General features: G+C 35.2%; 1 pseudogene; it reads left to right on the top strand.

Annotated features, from left to right (window-relative positions):
• Nucleotides 1–1657: 1657 nt before the first annotated feature.
• Nucleotides 1658–4515, top strand: LOC149531964 (transportin-1 pseudogene; annotated as a pseudogene).
• The last annotated feature ends 21945 nt before the right edge of the window (nucleotides 4516–26460 follow it).

Here is a 26460-nt window from a genome sequence, read left to right as displayed (position 1 = left end):
ATATCTTGATGATCAGTACCCTTCTTCTTCTTCATTTTTACTCTTTCTAACTCTCTATCCATTCTTTTCATCTTCTCTAGGACCTTCTTATATTCTTCTGTTGGTTGGGCTACAAGCTTAGAAAGTTCTACATTTGTCATTTTAGGAGGCATTTTCTCAACCTCTTCTCCAAATATTTCAAATTATTCTTCTTAAAACATGTACTTAACCTTTCCCAAAGATACTACCATGCTCTGATACTACTATTATGCAAAGCCAAGATTGAAAGGACAACAAATTACCTGCTAACCTTCTCAACACCTCACAAAAATTCCAAACTCCTTTCAAGTTTCCAAAGGCTATTAATGACTTATATATGCAAATATAAGGACTCAACTTCTCAAGGGTCCTACTAGGGTCTTCAAGGCCTCCAATTACATAACCCAAACCAAAAAGGCCACTCACCAAGATTCAACAACCTATCTCATAGGTAAACACAAAAATGTTGATCCACTAGGCCTAGTAGCAATTAGACCTCTAGCAACTGAAATTTATTATTTTCTCAAAAATTTCCCTAACAGGTTTTTTAAAATAACTTTTTGAGTACCTTTTTGGCTCTACTTCAACATACCAAAAGGTCACTATCATTTGTTTTGGACCAAATATCTCAACCAACAAATTGTGATTATTTTTGGATTAAATAGAGGGCACATTTACAAAGAAACTATTTCATGGACCTCTCACCAAACCTTTCCACTTGCTACAAATTTTTCATTTGGTCATAATTAGAAAAATATGCAATCAATTGGATTCTATGAGGCCTCTATACCCAAAAGCCCCAAATCACTCTTTAAACCCCCATCAAAACTCGGGCTTCTTAAATAGCACTTCTCCCAACACATTTGTAACCTAAAAAATGTTGATTAACCTTCTCCTAAGTATACCCTAACTAATTCAAGAATAATATACAACCCTCTGATGGATAGATCCCTTACTTCTATAACTTTGCCACAAAATTAATGTTCCTTCAAACACTCATCCTCATGGTGATCACCAAAAACTTTTCACTTTCCAACAATTTTGAGTAAATCAAAATTATACATGTCAAAACATGACCATTCCTTGGGAATTAGGTCATAACTCCCAAGGAATAATCATTTTATAAAGTGAAAACTCAACTAGTTAAGAAAATGAAACAAATTCCCTAAGCTTGTCAGCATATTAATGGAACAATGCACTCCAAGAGATATTGAGTCATTCACAAATCCTTTTTATATGTTTATAAATGCCTTTAAATCATTACAGATGCAAGGAATGAGAAATCAATCAATTGTGATCAAGGAATTTGCAAAATAATTATTTTTTATTGTATTTTCACTACTATGTTTTGGGCTCGAATTACGATGGTAGGTCATCACAATTACGACAACCACCCATCGCCAAAGTGACAGTAATAGAAATTGGCCCCTGTCGAATGGGTGTCAAACTTTTGTTGTTGCAAATTATGATGGCAAGGTGTCCATCACAATGGTGATAGAAAAAGTCATCACAATTTGGACAAATATGGGCAAAGAGTTCATTTTCACGTTTTCATATGTTCAATGGTTTACCATCGCAACTATGATGGGCTACATTCTCAGATAGTCATCGCAGTTCCAACTACATTGCAACAGGCCCGATGGGCATCCGTCAGAAGGTATGTTGCAATAGAGATGATGTCTAAAGGAAACACCATTAGAGAGACCACCATTCTTCGATAGTGTATGTCACAATTGTGATCACATGCGATGATAATGCCATTGGAACAATGGTTGCTTGTTGGACAAGCCATCACAATTGCAACGGATTGCTACATTATCAAAAATATATATAATTTAAGATGGTCTTATATGTCTAGTGAGTAGTAGAATGAGCTATCTGAAACCTTAGATAACTTTCATATTTCTAGGATAGTATTAGGCATTATAACCATGAAGTCATTATGGAATGAATCTAACAAGAATAAAGAGAGCTTATGGGAGACAAAGAAAATTATAAATCTAACTCAATAAATTGTAATGAGATCAAATAAGAAATGTAGTCAATAACATACTTATGGAATATCATGGCTCTAAAATCATAATTAAATCTAGATAACTTTTGACTGGAAACATTACAATATATCAGATAAAACCTCATATTTTTGTACCAAGATTATACATCCATATCTAAGATGACAACTATGATGAAACAAGATGCTAAGTAACATAATTAACACAACAAGTGAATTGTATAAGGGAGTTTGCAAATTTGTATATCTACAATCAACAATTACACCATACAAATTACAAAGCACATGATACAGGAAAAAATATAAAGAGATCCCAAAGGGGGGCATTACAATCATATAAAAATAGGAAGAGATGTTCCATTATATCCAATTGATGAAATTCATGCTTGCTGATTTGAATATCAATTATCAGTCTTACATAGGTAATATCATCAATATTAGCCATGCAAGTTTCAATTTTGTGATATAAGTGAAGTATCAATTAACAAGAAGTCTTTGTCAATAGAATTTAAAGAAATCAATCCAAAATATTATAGCCAAGCAACATGGCTCCTCTTGGAAAAAAAATCTGAAGACCAATTTTACATTGATAACTCCTTATCAACAATACATCCAATTAGAGTTGCTTACTTGTTTGAGGGTGCCAGACAGACCTTCATTCAACAATGGGAATTGTCGTTAGTGTTGTAGTCCAACAAGGATAGGTGCATGTTCAGTTGAAATTGTTGTAGGCATTGGTTCAATGATTTGATAGCAATGATTTCAATCTAATGGAAGGTGCTCTTGATACATTATCAAAGATCAATGAAGATATACAAGAGGGGTTGGATGTTGGTGTACCAGGGTTTTAGGAGTGACCTATCGATATTTTTTTGCCTAGATTATTTTAGTTTTTTCAGTCACCATATGTTTCTCTCAAGAAATTGGCACTTTTCTCTATGAACTAGTATATTGAGCTTATGCCTAAAATATTGTTATTACCTATGGATAAGTGTCTTCATGGCCTATTTACTCTTTCTCATGATCTGCCTATTGAAGTGAGGAAAATGGTATGTGTTGCATTGGTTCAACTCCTTAAATCTCAACCTAATTTCCTGCAACCCCAAATGAGAAATGTAATTGTATATATGTTGCAAGAAAATTAGGATGTTGATGAAGAAGTGGCTCTCAAGTCATGTGAATTATAGTATGCATTTTTTGAAGCTCATCTTCATCCACATATATTGATGGAGTTTCTACCACACTTGATTGTGGTTCTATTGTCAAGCATGGTGTATGCAGATAATATGAGGCACTTGTTGATGCAAAGGCTGATGAAAATGTTTTTACAGGGATCAAGATTTGAAACCTAGATTTTGTATTCACAAGCACAAGGAGCATATGGAACTTATGATGGAGAAGAGGATATCATCAATTCATGTAATTTGATAGTTTCTTTTCTTGTGCCTCTTCTTGATGAAAAGTACCCTTTGGAGTGAAGCATAATGTGTTGGACTCTTTCTTAGTATAATAAATGGATTGTACAGGTTGTAGGTCATCTGGAAGGACATGAATAGTTTGTTAAGGTACTTATTGGTCTTCTTAAATGAATTTTAGACAACAATAAGAGAGTTTAGGAGGTTTCTTGTTCTTCCTTTTCTACCCTTGAAGAGGAGGCAACAAGAGAGTTGGCACCACATCCAGAGCTTATTTTACAACACTTTTTGTGTGCCTTTGCTAAATACCAAAGGCCAAATCTTTGTATTGTATATGATATGATTGGTATAATTGAAGGTTTTGTGGATGGATGGGGAGGAAATCAACCAAGAAAAATATCTTGATATTTTGATACCAAATGACAACAACACTCAAATTTAGATAGGGATCTTTTTACTTTGCTTGAATGTTTCACAACAATAACATAAACATTGGGTCTTGGGTTTATTTGATATGTTGAACTTATATTTATGAGATCTATCAACCTGATATGAATCAAAAAAATGGCAAAGGTTGATCCTATAAAGGCAAGTGATCCATATAATAATGAGTTTTGTTTTTCTCACTAGACTTTATGTCCAAGCTTGTTGAAGGCCTTGGAAGTAGAATTAAAAGTTTGGTCACAAGTAGTGATTTTAGAAATCTTCTTTTACAATGTTGTGGAGATGAGGCTATTGATGTTTTTCAAAGTGTCATTGCACTACTTGGTAACTTTGCAAAAGTCAATGCAATGGATTTGCAACCAAATATGGTTGATTTCCTAAATGTTTCCACAAAATTTTAATTAACAGAAGTGAAGAAAATTGTTTCTAATGCAAATAATACTTGTTGGGCTATTGGGAAAATTGTTGCAAAGGTTCAACATGAGCTATCACCCATTGCAATGAGTTATATCATGTTTTATTCCAATCCTCTCTAATCTTGAGGAGTTGAATAAATCACTTCTAGAAAATAGTACTATAACTCTAGAAAATTGCCCTTGGATTGTGGAACTCTTACGTTTACCTTAGGTAGCTCAATGAAAGTGAAGAGACTATAATTTATTTATCTGGTGTCTATCTTCTATGTAGGTTTAATTCTTATGCACTATATTTCAATACCATATTAGAACTATTGACAATGTTATGTTATTTTTGCAATCATAGGATGTGGACTTCGTCTATGACTTTGTCCTAATTTATTTTTTGTTGCATTTCTCATTAGAGTAGGCCTCATGTTTGTTCATTTGTTATATTTCTCTAAGGATCGCTCTTGAATCACATGAAAAACCTTGACCATTTTTTTCTTAAATAATTTCTTGTTTTGTTTTGTAAGTGTGTACATAACAATGGCACAAGGATTGTTTGATAGAAATAATGTGTGATACATTTGCAATAGTAAAATCACTAAAGCAATTAAATCTTACTTGAATCTTAAAATGTAAAAGTTGAGTTGGTTGTCGTTGTAGTAGAACTTCAATAATTCATTTGAATTTAACCAAATAAATGCCTGTGTATCCAATGCCAAAGTTGGGACCCTGTGAATACCAAACAAGTCACTAAATGAGTCACAATTTTTTTATAAATCAATCAAAGGAAAACCATCACTAAATTGGTGTAAATAGTAAGTAAATTGACAAGATGAGAGAAATTAGTTCTAGCTAAATGTAAACTACATGGGTCTTGAAGTAATTCAATCCATTCTATATATCCTAAACTGGAAGGGCCATATACAATGTAAACAAGAATATTTTGTAAACAAAAATATTCTGTAAACAAGAATATTCTATAACACTAGAAAAATAAGACCATTTGTTAATATTCGTGTTTATAGTTCATAATTTTTGTTTGATCATTTTGAAATATATTATGTGAGATTTTTCTTTTAGGAAGATTTGAATCAAATTCTATAATTCATTGTCATCGTGAGTTATAGAATGAAATTCTATGATTTGGTGTCATGATGAGCTATTCAATAAAGAAATAAATTTAGGATCAAACCCTATGATTCAATGACATAATAAGCTATCCAGTAGTCAATTATAGATAGTTAAAAATATGATACAAAATGTTGATAAAAGAAAAAATTACATAATCTAATTTAAATATATTCAAACTCAAACATAAACTATAGGAAAAAAAAATGTACTAAACATCAAAGTTTAGACAACAAATAAAAAATCAGTAGTTGTTTTTTCATGTTGATCACATTTCATTCTTATTGTTGTTTCATCTCATGGAGCATGTCATACAGTGTTTTTCAAAGCTACTTCAAATAAGAACATGAACCTTCTCAAAATAAGGAGATTGTGGATTACCTTGCAAGGGAAAGAAAATCAGCACTGTATGCATAAATTTGTTTTATCTTGAGGCATTTGGCCACTCTGCTAGCCTTAAGTGGGAGAGCTCTCAACCATGAGAGCCTTCTGTATAGCAATAACATCTTATCTAGCCCTTTTCTATATTGTGATTTGTGCCCCCACATATACATTTATAATCCCCACAAATCACATTCGAAAGATTCAAAAGTAGACCATCATTTATCAATCATAATTTTGTCACAATATATGATTAGTACAAATCAGATTCAAAATCAAGCCTTGCACTCATGATAAACCATATTTTCATTAGTAAGTATAATCTCAACAATATAATACCTTAGAGAGGAATAATTTGAGGCAATCCCATAGAAATCCATTCTTTTGAATACTTCATACACTACAACTAAATTTCATAAATCAATGAGTTTGACTAAGGCATCCTTCTACATTTCCTGAAACCAAGAGATTCACATAGTTGTCATGCAATCATAGGTTAATGTTTAGCTTCACTTGGTTTTGAGAATAGTTTAATATTCTCTACTAATTAGGGCCAATCACATGAAGGTGCAAGCTCTATGAGAATATCTTGGTTTCATTTGCTTGAAACCAAGATATTCACATAGTTAGTTGTCATGCAATCATAGGTTAATGTTGAGCTTTACTTGGTTTTGAGAATAGTTTAATATTATCTACTAATTAGGGCCAACCACATGAAGGTGGAAGCTCATTTGATCCCCCCCTCCCCCCCACCCCACCACCCTTCCCAACATCTAAATTCCCTATTAACATCTAAAATTCATTCATTCTATTAATAAATTGCTAACATTCATGAATTATCACATGATAACATTCATTATCACATAAGTTTCATTACAACATTAACATTAACATTCAATAGAACATAAATAAAACATCTAGACATAAACATCTATCATTTTCAAATAAGTTACATAAGTTCACATGAATCATTTCTTTTTTCTTTTTTTCTTTTTTTGTCCTTCCCTATATTGTTGCAGAGGCATATCCATGTCGTCATCAATGTTACTTCTCACTCGTGGATGTGCACTCACTATCCTTTGCAAAGAAAAGTCCTTTGCAATAAAAAAATAAAAGGGCTAAATTTTTAAAAGTTCATACTTTAAAGATTTTAAAGAACATTGTAGCTCTCTTTACCTTGTTAGCTAATCAAACACCCCTCCCAGGTCATTGATGTTATTCTTCATCCATCTCATCATCAAGATCATCATCATCAACATTGTCACCATCACTATCCTAGTTGTCCTTGCCCTTGTTGACATCATCATCATCAGTAGAAACATGATCATCTTGATCAATAGTAGCATCATTTGTAGTAGTAGCATCATTGACTAACTCTTGATCATGATCCACTTCTCCCTCTTCCTCGGTATCTTCTTCTTCCATCACATTATACTTTATTGGCCTTCCCCTTGGATCATTTATAACAATGAATGACCAACCTGATTTATGTGGAACCTCTAAGTAAAATACCTACTCACATTGTCATCTCGACTTCTATTGTGTACATGGTAATCCATAAATTGTGCCACTTTATTGCACTCGAATAATCATTTAAGATGTGGAATAATGGGGATATAATGAAGATCCTTGTGAGGCACCTTTTTTGTCACTTTATCATCTTAATAGCTGCTTGTAAGGCATTTGGGGCATTCTATTGTGTTTTTGTGTTCTTTATGATAAATTACATGATCTTGAGGACAAGCATCTATTGATTGATACTCCATTCCAATATGTTTCATAGTGGCACATAATTATCAGTACAAGTGAGGGAGAACATTTTATGGTGGCAACAAATAGTCACCTATCAATCTATAGAAAAAATTGTAAGTCATTAGTATAAATAATCTTAATGGTACATATTTCACCTTTTATATACTATAATGACGTATATCACAAACCTTAGCATATGTGACATTGTTATGTTGGATAAACCATTCATAACCTTCAAATTCACCAACAATAATACAATAGAGAAAAGAGTTGATTGGGATCCTTTGTAAAGGGTCATGTTTGGCTTCCCAAGTAGAGGTATATCATGGATGACCTCAATGCCATCCTCATCATAATCATCATCATCATCAACAACAACAACAACAACACCAGTAGCAAATGTGTCATGGATCAATGCATTTGTACCATCATCTTCAAATGTGTTTTCTGGCACATGATCATCATCTTCCACAGGATCATAATCTTCTCCTTCAATACTCACACCTCCATGTTCCTCCATATTCACACCTCCATGTTCCTCCGAGATGTATTGGTTCATATCATGTACTACCCTAGGGAGATTGACCTATATAAAAATGATGATAATCATGTTGGTCTTAGATTGGTTTTGACATTTGAGTGTCAACACACTTAACCAATTCTCAAGATGATGCCAAGCATAATACAGATGTCGAGCTATAGTGTGTGCCGAGTCAAACATTCTATAGGTGCCAAGTGAACTTCAGGTATTGAGTGAACTTCAGGTGCCAAGTGAAGTTCAATTGTCGAGTGATAAGTCATGCTGAGTCACTATAGATGCCAAGAAAAGTATAGATGTCGAGAAAAACAAAATTACTGTAGGAGCTGAGTGAAATAGAATTCCTATGTGTGTCGAGCATCAGCAACTAGTAAATGCCAAGTAACACAAAATTAGTATATGAGTTTTTATCTTCACAAACTTAGATGTAAACTATTTTTGGAGCTAACATAGGATGAATCTCGAAGGATCTTGAAGATAAAATTGAATCTTTTACATTACCTATGTAATCAGCATGCATCCAATAAGAAAAATGGAGAAGGCATGCAGCCAATAAGAAAAATGGAGAAGGCATGCAACCAATAGGAAAAGTGCAAGAATTGAGCGAGAAATGAAGAGTAAATATTGATCATAGATTCATACCTAACCCTAAGTCTTCAAAGTCTTTAAAAGGAGGATAATACCCCATTGTATGTGCATGTAAGAGAAGTGTATGGGTGAATTATAGCAAACTATAGAAGGGTTTTTTAAGACTTAGACAGAGAATAAAAACATTGTAGAATTCAGTTGATCAAAGAATAAAGTATCAGGATTTCAAAAAGAGACATATCAGATCAAGCAAGAATCAGAACAGACAGAGTAGAATGAGGATCTGGAATCAGCAATTGAGGATTACAAGTCATCAAGTCAAGATATTCTACTCTACTTTCTAACCATTGTATTTTGAGAATGGAAATCCTATGTTGATAGGTTGGCCTAACAGCTATATATGTTTAATAGCCACATTGTAGATCCTTTAACAGGGTAACGTTCCAAATGAATGTTTGTAAATCCTTTAACCAGGTCACTTTTAATAGGGTGTAAACTCTTTAACAAGATAGGCCTTTCACAGGGTAGACCATTGGAAGTGGTCAAACTTTGTAACCTTGAATAGTTACATATTGTTGCAGTGATACTTTGTGGATGTCATCTCCACCCTAATTTTCCCTTCTCATTTTGGAGGATTTTTGGGTTACCAATTTTTTGTGTTATCTATTTTCATGCATGTCTTTACTTTCATGTTTATTAGATGAATTAGATGCATGTGAATGACTTTAGCTAAAAGGTTTTAAATGGTTAAATTTAGTTACTTCTGATTCACCCTTCCTCCCCCTGCCTCTCAGAAGTAAATCTTCCTACTTGTAAATTCCAAAAATTGGTATCAGAGCCAAGTTCTCACAAGGAGGAGCCTTACAGCTTGGAGAAAAGATCTAGAAATGGAAGTCTACAAACTTGGGAAGATCATAGAGGATCAGGAAATTGATATACAACTTGCTTTACATGCTTTGGAAGAAGCCAAGGAGGAACTGAGAAAATCTTTAAAAAGAAGAAGAGACATTGCCATAGCTGAGAATGATACACAAGAGAATGATACACGATACAAGGAGATTGACACCACAAAATTGTTTGCAAATGCAGATTCCAAAGAGTTTGATGCAACAATAGCAGACCTAATGGAAAAGAATAGAGTCCAAGTAGAAGAAATTAGAACACTCAAGCTTGAACAAGAGTCACAAGCCATGATGCTTTATGAGGTGACTGAATAGAAGAAAAGAGTCATTGAAGACAAAGCTATGCTGGAAGAAGACAAGAGAAATCTTGCCAACAGACTGGAAGAAAAGTCAATTGAACTTGCAAGAAGTTCAAACGTGTAGCTAGACACCCTAAGTTAGATGATGAATTCACATCATGAACTGAATGTCAAGGATATTGAGATCTCTACACTAAAGATGCAAAATGAACAATTGCAAAATGACCTAAAAAGAGAGAAGGAGATTATAGAGAGCTTCAACAAACCAAATGAGGCAATCAAGTACTTTGAGTAGCTACTAAAATCACCAAGGGCTAGCAATGATACTTCAAGATTAGGATACACTAGCACTAAACAAGGAGATTCATCTAAGACTATAGAAGAAAGTAGTAACAAATGTAAGAATACTAAACCTACTTGTCATTTCTGTGGTAAAAAGGGACATACCTCTAATGCATGCAAGAGTAAGAATGTTCATCAGCATGACAAACCTAAGAATATGGGTTCCTGTCATAAGTGCAAGAAACAAGGACATCAAACACATAACTATAGGACTAATATTATTAGAACACCAAGATTTGAAGGTCACTGCTACAATTGTAAGAAGTATGGACATAGAGATTTTGAGTGCAGATCAAAGCCTATGTGGACACCTAATCAGCCAGAAAAGGGAAATAGCCATGGACATCACTACAATTGGGATTATAACACCAGGTATAGCTTTCATTACTGTCAGGAATATGAACACATTCTTGAAAATTGCATAAGAACACATTTCAGAGGAAACTACAGCAGATGGTTGAGTCAAACCACATGTTTCAGTTGTTTCAAGATTGGTCATATCAGTAGGAATTGCCCAACAAGGTCAAAGGCACCCAACTCACAGTACAACAAAGGTAAAGAGAAGGTAGATGTTGAACACAACAAAGGAGAAATGAATAAGACATGGAAGAAGAAAGATGGAAGTAGCACAACAAATGAAGGGATCACTTTGCCTAATAGGTCAAGTGATCACACTTCATCAAACTAAGTACAAGAAGATATGAGGGACTAATATACAAAGATTTATCATACATTAGTTCCTAAATAAGCAAGTACTGAAAGGAAGAGAACGACATAATTAAAGATGCAAAATTAAAATTTCAAGATTTCATAAGTGTTTTCGAGTTGCCCTCAAATGCTGAGTAAATTTCAATACATGCCGAGTTGATTGCCAGAGACAATAGAAGCCAAATGACTAGTTGGAGTCGAATTGGTAGTGGAAGCTAAGTGAAGGATACTCCTGTGGATGTCGAGTGATGGAAAGCCAATGGATTTCGAGTGATAGAAATCCTTTAGAAGCCGAGTGGACAATTGTAAATGCACTAAGCATTAAATGCAATAAAAATAGGGTATATTATCACATTTTCAATCATTTTTCTTCATCACGAACAAAGAGAAAAGATAAGAAAAAGTGCAGAGCGACTTCACAATAGAGAATCCATTGTTTAAGCATATTTCAATAGCATTTTAGCATGATTTCATCGAATTTAAGGTATTTACATTTGTGCCGAGCTATGCAATTTCATATTTTCTTGGTGTACAAACCCTAGATTGCACAAATGGCTTCTAGCTCTAGGAAAACCCATGACAAAGAGCCATTTGAGGTTCAACTAGTATCCAATGAAGTAAAACAACCTGATTTCTGACCAATCCCTAAAGTGGAATATAAAAATGACCCAGCAGGAGCCCTATCTATCATACCCCCTAAGGTAGTTATGGTTCAAGATGTTAGACAATGTTACAATTGTAAGATTGGAGCTATTGGTGACATGGAGATGAGGGAAGCCTATGAGAAACTGTGTGATAATGGAGTGTTGAAAGAAGAATATCAAATTGTTGAAAAGAAGGGTTTAACGCATGCCCTAGAATTCCCCATAGTTTTTAAGATTGAATGGATTAGGCTAGTGCTTAATAGAATACATGATGGAAGTTTATGGTTAGAGGATAGTCCAGTGAAAATCACAAAGAGAATTGTACATAGAGTGGCAGGGTACCCAACCCTAGATCGGCCAAAGACCCTCAGAAGTGATGCCAAGGAAGCAATTGAGAAGAATACTGGTGCTAAGTGGAACAAGAGAGGAATGACAATTGACACCATTCAAGACCCTCTCGTTGACTTTGTTGTTAGAGTCATTGCACATAAGTTCTACCAATCTAGCAGACTTAATAGTGTGCCTTGCATTGTAGTTGATGTGGGGTACAAATTAGTGAAGAAGGACCATACTTATGATATTGCAGAACTACAACTGCAACAAATTAATGAAAATTTAGTAGCAATCGGAAGAACCAAGGGAGCCCAATGTAAGTTTGGTGCTATTTTGATTTGCATATTTTTCTATGTTCAAAATGAGTTTCCTTCTTTTCGTAAAGTTGTGTGGAAAGCAAATAGGTCAATCATAGCTCAAGTTAATGAATAACTTGAACAGATGGGAGCTAATTTTGAGACCCTAATGACTAGCTATTTTGAAGACTTTAAGAAAATAATGAAGCAAAGGCTAAGAATACCAATTGCCTTAGTATAAAAGCATGTAAATGATGTATGCTTTCTAGTAGATATTGACTACACTTATATACAAGCTACCATACCAAGAGTTAGATGGTTAAGACCTCTTGGCTATGAAATAAATATAGATGGGGCATCAGCAGCTATAATTGCACTACTTGCTAAAGAAGTGAATAAGAGTGCACCACATTTTCGAACCTATGATGTGGTAAGGTCAAAGGTAGATATGGAGTTGAAGACTACCTCCACATTAAAGAAGAAGGATAAACTTGTGAAGAAACTTAAGGCCAAGTTTGGTGAGGGCATAGCAGAAGGAGAAGAAGAAGAAGATCAAGTTGAGGTTGATGAGGAAGAACAAGGTTAGGAAACACTTGCGTTAACACAAAGAATGGGGGAGGATATAGAAGAAGAGGAAGGTGTCGAGAAAGAAGCACCAAAGGCTAAACCAAAGAAAAGAAAAGCACAAAAACAACCAATTACACAGCCAAAGGGAAAGAAGAAAGTAACAAATTCAAGCCCAGCCAAGCCAACTACAAGGGCAGACACTAGGGAAACTACCCAAGTGGAAAAAGAATAGAAGAAACAAAAGGAAATAGAGCAAGAAGGGCTTGTAGAGTAGAAGAAAAGAAGAATGTATGTTGAACCACTTGAATCAGACAAAGAAAAGACAGAGTCTGATAATGAACAATATAGATTGGTAAGACGTTCTACCAAATCTAAGTTGGAAAATATTTGTAATAACATTAGAGATAATGCAGATTTAACTGGTTTAAAGACCATTGTTTTTAATAAGTTTTCAAAGGAAGAACAAAACATAGTGGAAAAGTCCATCTACACTATGATGGCTAAGTTCAAGACCACCCCACTTGAACTAGACAATTCAATGCCTAAGGAGCTAAGCTCATTAGCTAAAAATAAATGGCATTACTACCTTAATATGGAAAAAGATATAAGGGATTCAACATTGGCTCATGTAATGCTAGACCTAACTAAAGGTCAAATAACTAAGGCTAGCAAGAAACATGGGAGCAAATTTGCACCTAAATATAGAGCCTTTAGTATATTACAAAACCAAATTGAGGATGTTGTGCACAAATCCAATCTTATGTGGAAGGTTATATATGGACTCCAAATAGTCAAGGAAGGGTAGGAAGACCCCTTTAAGGGGAGAAATGATGAAGATGAAGAAGAGAATGAAAAAGAGGAGGAAGGAGAGAAAGAGAAAGAAGAGAAAATAGTGGAGAAGACACAGCAAGGTGAAGAGGCAACAGCTAAAGAGCAGTAGGAAGAACAAAGTGTCCAAGACACCTAACTACCACCACCAAGTCCTCCTCATATAGCACCTGCAAAAATAGTAATTGTCAAGGATGTTCCTAACACTTCAAGTTAGAACATCAATCCATTGACTGTAGAGGATCTCAAAAAGATCCTTCACCAAACTACACTGCAATCACAAGTATGCACAAATCCTATTTTGGTGAGTGTGGAAGAGTTGCAAAAGGTTGTAGCAAAAATTACAAGGGAGAAGGTGAGCACACAAGAACCACCTTCAACCTCCCATAGCTATAGCAGATCAACCAAAAGAGCAAGAAGCACAGTATACAACTACTAAGGTTGATCATACAATCCAAGCAATAGCAACTACCAAGGAGCCAACAAAGAAACAAACAGGACAAGATGTTCCTATAGCATAAAGCCAAGGTGCACCTCCTCAAATCATTATCATTGATTAAGGTTGTAGAGAAGAGGAGAAGGAGGAGGATAAAACCCCAAAAAAAAAAGAGCAGGAGGCAACACAGACATTGGTGAACTTGCCTACCTTAGGGACTCCTAACAAACAACTAAGCACTGATGCAGTACCATTGTAGATTTCAGCACCAGGCTCGAGCTCCACCAAGGTAGCAAGGGTACTTCACTATGGGACCCTACACTTGATGAGGAAATAGTCATACCAATTTATGACTCTAAGACAATGAACCTAGCTCAAATAAATGAAATGCAAGAGACACTGGAGAGAAGGAAGAAACAGGAAATACTCAGAACTGAGTATAGACAAAAGCAAGCATTAGTGGAAATCAAAGACATGTTCCTTGACGCATTCAGCTTGGTAGTACCTAATGAAACCAAGCCTATCACAGAGAAATTGTCCAATATAGTGGACCAAGTTTAAAATGAAGACATTGATACAAATGTTAAGTTATTAGAATGGTCAGAAAAGAAGTTTCAAATGAAATTCAATGAGACGATATCTAGTGAAATAGCCCTTTCACAAGTAGAACTGGCTAAGAAGGTTGAAAAAGTGAAAACAGTACTTGGGAATGTATTCTCATTGTACTCCAAATTGTGTGACTCGTCATTCTTCACACAAGAAACTAGCCAAAGAATATTGAACTTGGAACAAAATCTCAAGATTTCTAGCACATAGCTACCCAAAGATCTAGCTCAAAGTGAGAAGCATTTTGCAACAACACTTCACACCTAGAAGGAGTTAGTTGTATGGATAGAAGAAGAGGCCAATATTAAGGCCAAATTAATACAAATGCAATCCTCTATTACTCCACATCTAGAAGTTCTACATAAGGAATAGGCCTATGCAGAAAATGTTCTAAAGAAAGACCCCAATCTTTCTACTTTAGAAGGCCTATTACATCTTGTAGTAGAGACAGTCATCCAACACAAATCACTGAAAATAGCATTGAATAATTGGGATGCTTCTCTAAAGATGATCATGGAGGTAAATAAAACATTTTTGGCTAAATACTTTATTCATCCTTAGGACCCTTTGACATAAGTGTCAAAAAGGGGGAGATATAATATTTTAGGGGAGATATACCCATAGGAGATAATAAAAATGGATCTATAAATAAAGGGAGACATACAGGGAGACATACCCAAAGGGGGAGATATAAAATTTTGAACTTTTGAAAAGTAATAAGAAGATACAGTCAAAAGGATGCAAAAATTGCAAGAGGATGTGAAAAGGGGAGCAGAAATAGGGTACACAGATACAAAGGCAGAAGAATGAGAAGGCAAAGAGTATTAGACACATCAGCATGAGACAAATTTAGCACAAGAGTTTTTTGGTTATAGGAATGGCACATCAGCTCAAGGGGAGTTACAAAACTTTTGAGCTATACAAAATTTTGAACAATTTTTTTGGATTTTTGTATATATGCCTAACAGAATGTGTAGTATACTAATAGAGATCAGATTCATAATAATTAGTTAAGTGTTTTTGCCACTCATGTCAAAGGGGGAGATTGTTGGTCTCATATTGGTTTTGACATTTCAGTGTCAACATACTTAACCAACTCTCAAGATGATGCTGAGTATAATATAGATGTTGAGCTATAGTGTGTGTCAAGTTAGAGATTCAATAGGTGCCAAGTGAACTTCAAGTGCCGAGTGAACTCCAAGTGCCGAGTGAAGTTCAAGTGTTGAGTGATAAGTGATGCTAAGTCTATAGATGTCGAGAAAAGTATAGATGTCAAGAAAAATAGAATTACTATAGGAAACAAGTGAAACATAATTCCTATGTGTGCCAAGCATCAACAACTAGTAAGTGCCGAGTAACACAAAATCAGCATATGAGTTTGTATCTTCACAAACTCAGATGTAAACCATTTTTGGAGCCGACATAGGATGAATCTCGAAGGATCTTGAAGATAAGATCAAATATTTTACATTACCTATGTAATCAACATGTAGCCAATAAGAAAAATGGAGAAGGCATGCAACCAATAGGAAAAGTGCAAGAATTGAGCATGAAATGAAGAGTAAATATTGATTGTAGATTCATACCTAACCCTAAGTCTTCGAAGTCTTTAAAAGGAGGACAATACCCCATTGTATGTGCATGTAAGAGAAGTGTGTGGGTGAATTATAGTGAACTGCAGAAGGGTGTTTAAAGACTTAAACAAAGCAAAATAGCATTGCAGAATTCATTTGATCAAAGAACAAAGTATCAGGATTTTGAGAAGAGACATATCAAATCAAGAAAGGATCAGAATAGATAGAGCAGAACAAGGATCGAGAATCAGCAATTGAGGATTGTAAGTCATCAGGTCAAGACATTCTACTATACTTTCTAACCATTGTATTGTGAGAATGGAAATCCTATGTTGATAGGTTGGCCTAACAACTATATAGGTTTAATAGCCACATTGTAGATCCTTAACAAGATTGTAAATCCTTTAATAGGGTAACATTTTAAATGAATGTTTGTAAATCCTTTAACTAGGTCACTGTTAATAGGGTGTAAAGTCTTTAACAGGACATGCCTTTCATAGGGTAGACCATTGGAAGTGGTCAAACTTTGTAACCTTGAACAGTTACATATTGTTGTAGTGATACTTTGTGGGTGTCATCCCCACCCTAGTTTTACCTTCTCATTTTGGAGGGTTTCTAGGTTACCAAATTCTTGTGTTATCTGTTTTTATGCATGTCTTTACTTTCATGCTTATTAGATGAATTAGATGCATGTGAATGACTTCAGCTGAAAGGTTTTAAATTGTTAAATTTAGTTACTTCTGATTCACCCCCCCCCCCCCCCCCCCCCCCTCCAGAAGTAAATCTTCCTACTTGTAAATTCCAAAAAATTAAACCCTCGTTTTGTGGTTCATATGTATATTAATTGTGAAAACAATATAACATACAACTTACCAGTGGATAATAATCAAACCCCCCCTTAGTGTGACCATTCTATGTACATTGTCTCTAGCTGTTTTGATTTTGATTCTTCTTGTCTTTAAGTCATTACAACTCTTGCAAGGACAATAACATTTGTCATTGACTTCTCTTTGAAAGTTAGACAACAATCTAGTGATTGTCTCCCTATTTTGATCAAATTCCCTTCTATTATCTGGCATGAGCCTTTTTCACGGCAATAACTTATTCTTGTACCCTTATTGAGTTAGTTGTGTATATCTACAAAAATATTAGACATGTTGTACTTAATGTTTATATCTGCACATATGGTTTTGAAAGAAAATTTTGGTGTAATTAATGTGTTTATATGTAAAAATATTGGACATGTTGTACTTAATGTTTATATCTATGCATATGATTTTGAAAGAAAAAAGTGGTGTAATTAATGTGTATATCTGCAAAAATATTGGACATGTTGTACTTAATGTTTATATATGCATATATGGTTTTGAAAGAAAAAATTGGTGTAATTAAAGTGTATATCTACAAAAAAAAATGGACATGTTGTACTTAATGTTTATATCAGCACGTATGGTAATGAAAGAAAAAATTGGTGTAATTAAAGTGTATATCTACAAAAATATTGGGCATGTTGTACTTAATGTTTATATGTGCACATATGGTTTCAAAAGAAAATTTTGGTGTAATTAATGTGTATATGTGCAAAAATATTGAACATGTACTTAATGTTTATACCTACACATATGGTTTTGAAAGAAAAAATTTGTATAATTATTGTGTATATCTGCAAAAATATTGGACATGTTGTGCTTAATGTTTATATCTACACATATGGTTTTGAAAGAAAAATTTGGAGTATTTATGTCTCTTCATTTTGATTTTGTTCAAGGGAAGCTCGTCAATAGTAATAGAAAACAAGAATGCATTTTCTAAGAGTTTACAATTGTTCAACAAAATTAATGTTTTACAATAAAATGAGCCTTATGATTTGTTTTGCAGCTTCTTCTTGGATTACATTTTATTTTCTTTATTCAAAATTCTTTTTAGATGTTTTTTCACTTTTTATTATCTGATGATGGATTATCAAATATGATTCAGAATTCTTTATTGTCTCTTTTAGCTCTATATTATCATGATAATGGATAATGAAGTGTAATGATAGATTCCCGTCATCATTAGTGATATATTTTTCTTTTCTCATTAAGTGTGAATCAAAACTTTTTTTCTTCCCTTCAACTCTTTATTATTCTATTTAGCATGATCTAAATCTTTTTTCATTTCTTATAGCACTCTATTATTCTAATGATAGATCACTCAAGGTCAAAAAAGAGAAAAAAAAAAAACTATCACACTAGTAGTTTGTCAATTGTCCAATATAATAATATCAAATATTTACAATCTATAATATTTATCCTTCCTAGTTCCTATTTCTTTAAATCAACATTTTTCATTTCCAGATTATTTTGATAATAGAACACCCAATACAATAAAAATATTTATTGATCATAAATATTTATAGATCAATGTAGAAACTAGGTACAAAAATAAAGACATTAGTCCTTGGTCAAGAATAATGATATCACAGTTTCACAATATTTATTGCTAATGTATTTAAATCAAATGCAAATTTCTCTTCCACTAGTCATTTGTCAATTGTCCTATCAAATATTGACAATATATAATATTTATCCCTAAAGTAGATTAGGCAATTTTGTAATCTAAATTTCTCTTATTTCTCTTTTTAACTCTCTACTACCTGATGAAGTTTCACCCATTTGGAAAACTTCATAAGATCTCTCCATTCTTCTTACATACAGATTTGTGTTGCAACTTGTGTTGTAGTTTCTACAAGGGAATGAGCCTTGTGACTATGGCATTTACACAAAAGAAAAACTTTCTTCTTCAACTCCCTTCACTCAACTCTTCATTGAAGTTATTCTTTCAGTAGTGAGAATAGCTACTATAAATTCCTGGGAGCCAAGGGACCCTGAATCCATGCTACATTTTCTAGAGACATGGGAGAAGTTACTACCCGATTTAGTACTTCATAACATTTTGGATCATATAGGATGCCCAAATTAACAACAACAATAGATACTTGGGATCCTCGCAAGGAGAGGATGCCAATACATGCATGGTTATATCCTTGGCATCCATTGTTGGGCTAGCATATGGAGCCTTTATATCCAACCATTCGTTATAAGTTGGGGAATGCACTTCATGCCTGGCATGTAAGTGATGCATCTATACAAGCTATTTTATCACCTTGAAAAATTGTATTTGATCATGCTAGCTAAGAACAACTGATTGTTCATTTTATTGTACCTAATGTAATGACAATTCTATAGGAACTTGTAATCAACCCAGCTAATCAGCAACTAGATGAATTTAACTAGGTTATGGCTTGTTTCTTTCTAAAAATATCTGCTATGATATGTTTTTGTAAAATTTCTTGCAAACTCTGCCCATTTTTCGTAGTCTACATTATTTTTTTGCAGGATCTTAAGCTAAGTCACTTAGCACGAGTTGAGTGAGTTTTATTGTTTTATTATTTGGATTATGGAATATGTATGTAGTTGGAACAATTTTTCTATTGTGCTAATATGTAATAAGAACCTTCAACAAGATCTCTCTCTCTCTCTCTCTCTCTCTCTCTCTCTCTCTCTCTCTCTCTCTCTCTCTCTATATATATATATATATATATATATATATATATATATGTATATATATATATATATATATATATATATATATATATGTATATATATATATATATATATATATATATATATGTATATATATATATATATAAAGACTACAAGTTGTGCAATTTGTCATGTATTGCATCTACATTTTCTTTGCCATTGCTTATAAGAGTGTTTCAAGGTTGGGAACCACTTCAACATCCTTTGCATGGTTTAAAGGTAATGTCATTATGGCAGAGGCTTCTAAAAGGGAATGAGCCTCGTGATTATGGAATTTACACATAAGCAAAACTTGCTTCTTCAACTCCTTTCACTTAACTCTTCACTGAAGTTATTCTTCCAGCAGTGAGAATAGCTACTACAAATTCTTGGGAGCCAAGGGACCCTGAACCTATGCTATATTTTCTAGGGACATGGGAGAATTTACTACCAAATTCAGTACTTCATAACATTTTGGATCATATAGGATGCCCAAATTAACAGCAACAATAGATACTTGGTATCCTCACAAGGAGAGTATGCCAAAACATGCATGGTTACATCCTTGGCTTCCATTGTTGGGCTAGCATATGGAACCTATATATCCAACCATTTGTTATAAGTTGGGGAATGCACTTCATGCCTAGCATGCAAGTGATGCATCTGCATATGCAATTTTATCACCTTGAAAAATTGTATTTGATCCTGCTAGCTGGGAACAACTAATTGTTCATTCTATTGTACCTAATTTGATGACAGTTCTACAAGAATTTGTAATCAACACAGCTAATCAGAAACTAGACCAATTTAACTAGGTTATGTCTTGTTTCTTTCTTAAAATATCTGCTAGGATATATTTTTTGTAAAATTTCTTGTGAACTCTTCCCATTTTTCATGGTCTACATTATATTTTGTGCAGGATCTTGAGCAAAGTCACTTAGCACAGGTTGAGTGAGTTTTATTGTTTTATTATTTGGATTCTGGAATATGTATGCAGTTGGATCAATTTTTATGTTCTTTCTAAAAGTATCTACTATGATATGTTTTTTGTAAAATAAATTCCAAACTCTGCCCATTTTTTGTGGTCTGCATTATTTTTGTGCAGGATCTTGAGGTAAGTCATTTAGCAAAAGTTGAGTGAGTTTTATTGTTTCATTATTGTGGATTCTAGAATATTTATGTAGCTGGATCAATTTTTTTGTTGTGATCTAATATGTAATAAGCCCCTTAAAAAAGATCTCTCTGAATATATAAAGAGATACATGTTTAGAAGGAAATATAAAGACATACATGTTCAAAAGGAAAAGAACATTTACATAGACACCTCTTCTTGCCCTTGAAGCAATCACAAACCAAGGGCACGTAGATCACAAGGGCACGACATGGCAATGAAATCACAGAGCGACAAGGACACATCAACGAAATGCAGAGATCACAAGGGCACAACCACAAAATGCACTAATCACAAGGGCATGACAACATTCATAGCTCTCCACCCTCGTTTAGAGCTCTCCACTTCTTTCGCACACAGCTCTCCAAAATCAAAATGAATGGGGAATGATTTATGTCATACAAGGTCACAACACAACAATGAAATCGCAAAGCTGGAAGGGCACGACAACAAAATGTAGAGATCACAAGGGCACAACAACCAAATGCACCGATCACAAGGGCACGACAACATTCATAGCTCTCCCCCCTCATTTGGAACTCTCCACCTCTTTCACGCGTAGCTATCCATAATCAAAACAAATGGGGAATGATTTATCATGTGTTTTCTTTTTTCTTTTTTAAGCTCACGCAATCATCACAATTGTGATGTCAATGCTGATATTGCGATGGCATCAAGGAAAATTGCAATAAAAAACATGAAAATAAGCAGAAATTACACCATCGTCACAATTTGACGCCAAATGTTGTAGTGTTTCAATGGTTTGTTCGTACAAAGGTTGATCCTCCATACCATCCTTAAGTCCTTATGTCTTCACCTCACAATATAGGGTGGATATTAACCTCCTTAACCAATCCAAGTTAGTTGGAAACCATTACAACTTTTTTTAAGCCCTCCAATTCACTTTCCCTCTAGAACCAACTATCCATTAGAGTTTTAAAAAATTGAATTTCTAACTCACAAAATTACAGCCTTAATTGATTCCAAAACTATCACAATTTCAACCAATTTCTTCCTAGGACCTAGTCATCCAATCTAGGACCCTCCTAATCATCTAGATCCCAATTAGGCACTACTGACCCCCTTACAAATGGTTTGGTCCTAATGTCATTATCAAGACCTTCAGGATTTAAGATTCCCATATCAAATTGCATATTAAAAATGACCATGATTGGCCTTAAAATATCCCAACTAACCTTCATAGATGTCATATAGTGTGTCATGTCCCCTCTTTTAGCTCAGTCTAGCAGAGACATGAGAGTCAGCTTATTATGGGGTCTTGTAGGCTGACAGGGTTGGATAAAGACCCAGTATGGTTATTCAATGTTGGGGACTTGATGTTTTGGTAGTTATTGATTAGTTGGGAGACGTTCCTTGTTTTTAGAAGGCAGTTCCTACTTTTTAGTAGGTATGATCCTGCCCATGGTTGGGTCTCCATAAGATTACTCTTTGGGTTTAGTTTTAGAGGGATAGGGCTTGTTTCCTAAATTTTAGGAGCATCCCTAGATTTTAGGGATGAGACTGCTAGTGGATCCTTGATTTCTGACTTCAGTCATAGACATGTGACAGGATGATTTTATGGTTTGTGATGTCAATTGGGCATTTTGTGGCTATTTGGGTTGTATTTTTAATATTTCCTTAGTTAGCATTTAATAATTAAATAAGGCTAAGTTATTAGCCATTTTGGAGTAATAAGCAGTTTTTGGCCTCATCTGGATGCACATCTATGGTGTTATAGCTTGTTGGAAAAGTCTCGAAATTCTCTAAATCTTTCTCTTTGGTCTCAGGGCAATTCAATGAATAAATTTCTGTCTGTGAGGAAAAAGGTCATTTTCTAGTAACATGACCACTTTGAAATAAGAAATTATAACACTTTCACTACCCAACACCACTTGGAGACACTTAGGGTTCGATTTTCAATTGAGAGGGGTTATAAGGAGATAGAAGCTTCATTCTATGATCATCTTTTGCATATTTGACAACTTGTTTATGAATTTTCTCTAAATGGGCGATTTCTAGTCTGGGACGCAAACCCCAAGTTAGTGATTGGCTAGGACGTAGCCTTTAGCAATCTTTGGCACCGAATCTCTTAAGCATTGTGTGTGGTGATTAAGGACAGAGGCATCAATTCTCATTGGGGTTTCAGCGTGGCATATAATCTTTCCAATTGGGATGTGGTTCATTGTAGCTTGTGGGACACCATGTGGTGTATAGAGTATTGCTTGTATTCACCTCCAAATGTATGCTAGATTCGAGAACAATCTTCACCTTCCAGTTTGACATCAAATTTATATGTGATCTTTGGGAAATGCATTGGATTTATTGCTTGGCTCTATTATTCATACAAATATGCCTGGTATAGTCTGCAATAATTCTAATTTTGACTTAATACCTTATTTATTTCAGTCTTGTTTCATGGTTGTTGTTCCCTATTCCTTTCTATGTTATAGAACCATCAAAAACAAACAAACCTTTCTGCACTTCTATCTAGTTCTGCAAGAAAACATAAATAAGCAGGAAAAAAAAAATTAAATATATAAAATTACAACAGATCAGCAAAAGAAATCCATCAAGAATCTTTCAATGGTATCAGAGCTTACATCCTGCTAGCCTGTAGGGTTTGTTAGAAATTGTCACAACACATTTCAGCATCTGGGTACTACCTAAAAAGTTTTGATAATTCATTTTGGCATCTGGGTACTGGATAAAAAAGTTTTGATAATTCATTCCAACATCTGGGTACTAGCTAAAAAGTTTTGATAATTCATTTTGGCATCTGGGTTCTGGATCAAAAGTTTTGATAATTCATATTAGCATCTGGGTAGTCACTAGTTGGTGGATTGAATACAAATCTATGCATCCAAGAGCTGAGATAGACAAATATTATACGCGCGGGAGAGCTCAACTTGAGCAAGGGTTTGGAATAGACCAGGAACCTATTATGGCAGAAGAACAGGTGGGCGACATAGGGAATTAGGATGATGGAGAGAGAGAGAGAGAGAGAGAGAGAGAGAGAGAGAGAGAGAGAGAGAGAGAGAGAGAGAGAGAGAGAGAGAGAGAGAGAGAGAGAGAGAGAGAGAGAGAGAGAGAGAGATGGTGTGGACCCTATTCACTACTTAGCCCAGGATCGCTCAAGGTTTAAACTGATTATAGGATACCTTGGAGCATTTGGAGATGGGTGGACACAGAGGCAAGTGAAGTAGATCAATTTCAGTGGTTGCTAGTCAGTGCAGCCATCAGTCCCATTCTTTAGTTGGGAGCTCCCTTCATTCCTCTAGGTGGCATCACCATCATACACCTACTACGAATAGACCATTGCTTCCTCGGTTCATACCAGGTGAACGATCAGCATAGGTGGAACCACCAGAAGTGGGGTTCCAGAAGTCAGTTTTGGCAGCCACAGCTGAGTGGAGAGCTCTACCCCCTGAGGTTAGGGATGTCTTCCCTCTTCCCCAATATTGTGCACATCGTAGAGATACAGCTAGGTTCAGGGGAGATCGTGGTTATAGACCACCACAGCAGCAACAAAACTATGACCTCAATAGAGCTACTAGGAAGATCACATTGGCTACATATTTAATGGTTCAAGAGATACGAGTGCACGAGCTTGGGTTCACAAGCTAGATATATATAACTTTCATTACGACCCATGCCTGAGTGTAAAGCTATTCAGTTTGTTGTGTTGCATTTAGAGGGGATTGCCTATGATTGGTGGGACCATGGATTGGTTACCCAGGATCACGCCTTAATACATTCCTATGCTAAGTTCACTGAGCGACTCATTACACGGTTTGACCGTAAGGATACAAAACTTTACTATAGAGAGTTGGCTCATATGAAACAAATTGGTCATGCAAAAGCTTATATGAATGAGTTCCAACACATTGCAATTATGGTATCTAATATGACACAGAAGTGTAGTGTGATGCTATTCATTGAGGGATTGCAGGACAGGCTTAAGGGATTGGTTCATGCTTTCTAGCCGGCCACTCTTAAGGATGTTATTGATGTGACATTGAGATTGGACATCACTCCTACCTCTTATTAGACTGATAAGAAATCATCGAGGAATATACAAGCACCACAGAGGCCTACTTTACAAGCTAAGGACACACCACCTCCACCTCCCAAAGTAGACTTGGATTCTAGAAATGAACTAAGGAGGAGGAAATTATGTTTTTCTTGTAAGGAGCCATGGGTACTGGGACATAGGTGCCTTGGGTAGGGAAAGACACTTCTTATTAAGGTCATATCTGATGTGAACGATGAGGAGGTTCGGGATATAAAATGACAAAGATGATGGTGTCCAAATTGAGCTCAAAGATGCTGAGGTAGCAATCACAACACATGGGGCTACGTTGTCAGGTGCACTAATGATTCACCTCTTCTACATCTCGAGTATGATTCATGGGCATACTATGTATTGTTTGGTGGATAGTGGGTCTACACATAATTTTATAAATACAAGAATGGTAGACCGATGTGGTCTGCAAGCACAAAATTTTCCAGGAATCGATGTGATTGTGGCCAATGGTCTTACTCTGCAATGCGTCAAGGGTATCCCACAGTTGAGCATAGGCATGAAGGGATACACCTTGATAGATGACTTTTACATGTGTGATCTAGGGGGCACAGATGTAGTTTTGGGTGTATAGTGGTTGCAATACTTGGGGAGATACAGCCAAGATTTTAGGAAGAGACAATTGGAGTTTATGGTTGGGAGAAGGAAGATCATGCTCCAGGCATGCTCACTTCCATCTCAGGGTGGATCAATTAGGAGTATGATTATTGACCAAGACTCATATAGTAATAGTGATTTGATCATAACCCCATGTACCTCAGTATCTCAACACACAGGAGCAGGTGCCTTAGATTTGCCACAGAGATTGTATGAGGTTTGGGACGGGTTGGATAACAGGATTGTTTTGGGACCGGCTACTGATCTGAATTCTGACAAGAGGATAGGATGGCCATTTGTTTGGATTCTTGGGCACAACAATATTCAGGGGTGGATACTCTATTGTGACGATGTGATCGACTTCACTTCTACACCTTATAGTGGGGAGTATGTTTGTCATGACGAGTCACTTCAGGTTTGGGGTCGATTAGTGCTCTGTATTTGGATCACTTGGGATAGTGGAGGATTAGTGTTGTATTGCTTATGGGCAAGCATCTCCAAGAGGGGATGGCTGTCATGTCCCCTCTTTTAGCTCAATCTAGCACAAATATGAGAGTCAGCTTATTATGGGGTCTTGTAGGCTGACAAGGTTGGATAGAGACCCAGTATGGTTATTTAGTGTTGGGGACTTGATGTTCGGGTAGTTATTGATTAGTTGGGAGACATTCCTTATTTTTAGGAGGCAGTTCCTACTTTTTAAGAGGTATGATCTTGCCCAAGGTTGGGTCTCCATGAGATTACTCTTTGGGTTCAGTTTTAGAGGGATAAGGCTTGTTTCCTAAATTTTAGGAGCATCCCTAAATTTTAGGGATGAGACTACTAGCGGATCCTTGA

This window comes from Cupressus sempervirens, chromosome 11 (genome assembly GCF_028749045.1).
Source record: "Cupressus sempervirens isolate cs-2001-9-10 chromosome 11, ASM2874904v1, whole genome shotgun sequence".
Taxonomy (NCBI): Eukaryota; Viridiplantae; Streptophyta; class Pinopsida; order Cupressales; family Cupressaceae; genus Cupressus; species Cupressus sempervirens.
Note: the sequence above shows the minus strand (reverse complement) of the source record. Positions and strands in the feature narration are given on the sequence as shown.